Source organism: Triticum aestivum, chromosome 3D (assembly GCF_018294505.1).
Source record: "Triticum aestivum cultivar Chinese Spring chromosome 3D, IWGSC CS RefSeq v2.1, whole genome shotgun sequence".
Taxonomy (NCBI): Eukaryota; Viridiplantae; Streptophyta; class Magnoliopsida; order Poales; family Poaceae; genus Triticum; species Triticum aestivum.
Genome location: NC_057802.1, coordinates 502,505,960 through 502,510,990, shown reverse-complemented (window position 1 = coordinate 502,510,990; position 5,031 = coordinate 502,505,960). Strand labels below are relative to the sequence as shown.

Below are 5,031 nucleotides of genomic sequence, written 5' to 3'. Positions count from 1 at the left end.
GCTTCCGGGGCGCCATGATCCTTCTATCAGGAATAGAATAATCGAGGGCACTGACTGACTGCATCAATCATCGCTCAGTGAGCTATTAATTGCCGCCAATAGCGCTTCGCTTGCATGCAAGGCGGCTAGTAAAAGCGCCAGGTAGACGCACGGAGATGCATTTTGAGTACTGGTGGTACTGGACAAGCTCTAGGGGAATAATCTCTTTCTTATTTCTTTCCCATGACGACTAGGAACGGGCAAATCAAGAATTTCACTTCGAATTCCGGACCTCAACATCCTGCTGCTCATGGTGTTTCACGATCAGTATTGGAAATGAACGGAGAAGTGGTGGAACGTGCGGAACCACATATTGGATCACTCCAGTGCGGCACGAAGCCGCTAACGCTGAGTAGGCTCCTATGCCACTAGCACGGTGGAGGTTCCGTAGCGCGTCATGAGCACCGGGCAAAGGGACGGTTGAGCAACTCAAGCGAACCGCCCTACCTGACTTTGGATAATGATAGAAGGGAGAAGGTTGTGAAGGTGGCCTCGTTATCCACACATCTGGTCGGAGGACCGACCTGGGTTTTCACGAGCGTAGGCGGGTCCTAGAGTGCCCGTCAAGGGCGCTAGCGCATACCCCGGGGTGATCATCACCACCTGCACCTCACATCTCGGCACAGTGGAACGTGTAACCCGCCTGCTGTCCAAGTCAACCACTGAATTTCCTGTAATTCATAGCGCCTAACAGAACGTAGCAGCAAGGGACAACCCACCCATATAGACAGCTTGCGGGGAGGATGGCACTACTGGCAAAGACCGTCTGGCGAAAATGCCGCAGGCGTGAAGCATGGTGGGCCTGCGCCGGGGGAGCATAGGGAGGAAAGGGAGCCCGGACGATGGAAGAGCCAGGGGAAGCCGGGTCATTTGACGGAAATGGAAGGTCCGACCGGCTCATTCATTCTTGAAAAAAGAGGGGGGAGCGAGCCAATGTATCAATGAATAGATACAGTCAACGGTATTAAGACAGCGCTGCCTACACGCGAATTAGCTTCCGAGGTCGAGCAGTCTCAATTTCACTATAGGATTTGCGAATGAATCCTGGGCTGGGCCACCTCAAATGGCGTGAGCCGCATGCGGGGAGACCCGCACGTACGGTTTTCAGGGGGATCCGGCCAGCCGGCGCCCACCCGACTAGAGGGACTAAGAAATTAATCAAGTACAAAACTTATCTTCAAGCTTTACCTTATTTTGATCGTTTAGAGGGCGATCGCGGAGTCACTGAAGAAGTCCTCCCTCCCTTTCTTTCGGACGTGCTGACCCGCTGCGAGGCAGATATGACTAAGTGATATATTGAATATGGCGACGACTACAGCATGTCGTAGAAGGAGATAAGAGGTGGAGCCAACGACCCACTAGGACTCACGTATCTACAACTATATTCCCGAGCGGCAGTCAAACGGAGGCATGAATGCAAGATGCCAGCGGAATGATCGACGGACAGAGGCTAGGGCAGCTTTCTTCCCACCGCGTCCTTCCTTGTGTGTCGGAGATACAAAGCGAGTGCACTGTAAAACAAGGGGAACTGAATCGATCTATTCCATGGCGAAGCATCCGAAGCATAACTGCACACTCACACGATCTTTGCCGAGAGATAGGAGCATTCGGTGGAACCGGTGAACTACACTTGCTTCTTGATAGATGTGTGGGACAGAGGGCTCGTGGTACCTGCTGCCCGCCCTTCCTCCACTTTGATAACCGTGTGAACGGAGAGTGGGCAGAGCAAAAGGGAAGGAGGTCCTCATACGGAGTCGCACACTTGAGCAGTGCGGGAGACTGGAGAATGGGTCGAGTAAACTCCCTTAGGATTAAATCACAGATGAGGAACTTTTCTTTCTTTTTTCTTTTTGATTTGAAGGGTATGTTCTCAAAAAAGAAAGGCAGAGGTAAATACTTCGAAGAGGCGGCTCGGTAGGGATGGAATGGTCAATAGTCAAGTCAAGGATGACTTCTTTGTTGGCGAAACGATGGGGGAGAGAAAGAACGCCAGTGATTCTCTGAGCCGGTCTTCATTTCCAACGCCTCGGGAAACAGGTCGAGATAGATGACAGCACCTTTTTATCCTCTTCCTTACCGGGAAGGCGCACTTCTCTTCTTCTTCTGGCCTTCACCTCCTGCCCGGCCCGGAAATAGAACCCAGCCCCCTTTCTGATCCATTCATTTCTGCAAGCAGGCGGGATCCAGAGCTAAGCCCCCTCCTATTCGAAGCCGGGTGTGGCCTCGCCCTTTTGCTCTTCCTTCGGTTTGGCTCCACGAAGGCGCCGCCTAGACTAGGAGCCCCACTCATATTCAAAAGGCGCCCAGCTTTCAAGACGATGATAATAATTAGTCAGCTTTTTCCAATATCATGGAATAGCATGGCCCGGGGCTATGGTAACTCCAGTGGGAGAGCCGTGTTATGGGTGACCTTATTGCATGGTTCAGAGAGCACTTGTGTATGTGATGCAAGTGAACGTGTACGAAAAAGTTGTCGTAAAGTTTCGTTGTTCGTTCCGTCGTTGACCCTATATATGTTTCTAAGATGGCCCAAGATCACGCTCATTCTTCAGCCGTAGAGAGACTTTTGAATTGTGAGGTACCATTACGAGCTCAATATATAAGAGTGTTATTCTATGAAATAACTCGAATTTCAAATCATTCACTTGCTTCAACTACTCATGCTATGGACGTGGGAGCATCAACTCCGTTCCTTTGGGCTTTTGAGGAGCGGGAGAAATTGTTGGAATTCTATGAAAGAGTCCCGGGAGCCAGGATGCATGCCAGTTTCATATGACCTGGTGGAGTGGCACAAGATCTGCCTCTTGGCTTATATCGCGATATTGATTCCTCCACACAACAATTTGCTTCTCGTATCGACGAATTAGAAGAGATGTCAACCGGCAACCGTATCTGGAAACAACGATTAGTGGATATTGGTACTGTCACTGCACAGCAAGCAAAGGATTGGGGATTCAGTGGTGTAATGTTAAGAGGTCGTGCGACATGAAGACATTGATAGCAATATGGGGGAAGTTCCCATCAGGCAACAACGGTTCTGCCTGACCCTACAAAAGCATGCATATGTTGTCAGTGAAGATTTTGTGTGAAGCCTTGGAGACGACGTACCCGGGGCTAGGGTGAGCTGAGGGGGGACAACGTAAGTGAGCGAATGTGTGTAAGCCCAGTCAAAGATTCCTATTCTAGGCGGGGCGGGCCATCAACCTTCGAATGGTGTTGGTCCTACGGACCGTGAACGGATTCGCCTCTGGCCTCTGGGCACGTCAGAACCGCATGAGTTCACCGGGGTGGAGCACGGTCCGCCAAAATTGGCATAGGTTAGGTGCTATTGATGGAACATGGTAAGCCCATCTTTCTCCATATAAAAGTGCTGCGGGCACATAGAGATGTGGGTAGAGGAAGTCTCAAAAAGCGAAGGTCGAGCTGTAGGTCACGTGACCTGCACCAAAAAGGTGGCTGACTGGGCTTTCTCCTGGATCAAAGCGGACCAGCTCGCCAAATTCGTCGATCGAATCGGGCGCCCCAGAACGTCGAATGAAAGTGGTCTTTCTACAACCCTATTTATATGATTTTTAGGGCCCCTTTCCCCCTATCCCTCCCTTATGTTTAGGAGCGGGATCTGCCCAAGAACGACATGTGGTGGTACGGAAGGCACGGACTCCGCAAGCGTCCCGCACCCTCTGAGAAAGAAACTCCTCAACCATCACAAGATAAAGAAATATGACGCTCTGTGTCTGACTCTATTGGTCATAGTTCCTTGCTGTTGCGGCCGGTGCTCGTTTGCGCGCGTGTGAACCACCAAATCATAAGGAAAGATGCCTCTTGGGGCATCTGAGAATGATTCGAGCCGTATGAAGGGAAACTCCCACGTACAGTTTGTTTTGGGGGGGAAGGAGCCCGACAGAGTCCCCCCACTGACTTGGCCCGGGCCTAAGTGAAAGTGCAAAAGTGAATTGGTGGGCCTACCCATCCCGACCTGGGGTATGCTGGGATTCGCGAAGAGCAGCACCTTACGATGTTCATGACCAATCGGGTCTTGACGTACCAGTAGGTACCAGAGGAGATCGCTATGATCGTTACTGTATCCATATTGAAGAGATGCGACAAAGTGTTCGGATCATTGTGCAATGTCCTAATCAAATGCCTAGTGGCATGATCAAAGTCAATGATCGTAAGCTATGTCCTCCATCACGATCTCGAATGAAACTATCCATGGAATCGTGCGCCGTGTGAAACGTAGATCATCGCTGTTCTTAACCGAGACTCAGGTTAAGCTCCGTCTCGGAACCGTCGTGGGGTTAGGAGTAAAGCATCCCGAGGTTGGCGCATCTCGTTGGGCGTGGAGAAGCATTGGGAACCCCAATATCTTTCTTCGGAGCAGTTTCTTTTCCCGTCCCCTCGCCCTGTCATAGCGCTTCGCTTCCGGTTCTTTAGAGGAATCAACTAACTTCTCCCTTCTTCATTGATCCGGGGGAAAGGGAACCGTCTACCAGTTGGGAAGCTAGACATCAAGGTTGTGGCTTGATGAGGATAACTAAGCTGACACGCCGGAGTTGGCTGCTGGCACAACAGGGTGGTGCCTTACCGCACAGCAGGTGCACGCGCGGTAGCATTCGTGGTGGTGCTTCAGGATTCCAATGTACTGCGTCCAGGATCAAAACGAGCTTGCCGGCGGACCACTGCCGTCCCATTCTTTAGTGAGCTGGAGCGCTGCCATCTTATCCACGGAAAACGCGTCAAGCTATCGCTTTGGGTCGAAGCACTAAAAGAAAAGGACCGGGAAACGCGGCGGCATAGGAACCACGGGAACCCAGGAGGGAGAAAGACGATGTATGGGATACGGGATCCTCGTAGTAGGCTGGACCAAAATCCAGCCGAGAGAGGGCAGCCTTTAGAAGCAACAGGTTGGGAACCAAGAGAAGGCTTCGCCTTTTCTTATCTTCTTCCCGGCACAAAAAGAGGGATTAGCATTATTGACACCATGAGAAAGCA

At 51.2% G+C, this 5,031-nt stretch overlaps 1 pseudogene; it reads right to left on the bottom strand.

The window, feature by feature from the left end:
• Positions 1–1,228: 1,228 nt before the first annotated feature.
• LOC123076404 (uncharacterized) lies at positions 1,229–2,737 on the bottom strand (annotated as a pseudogene).
• Between the last annotated feature and the right edge of the window lie 2,294 nt (positions 2,738–5,031).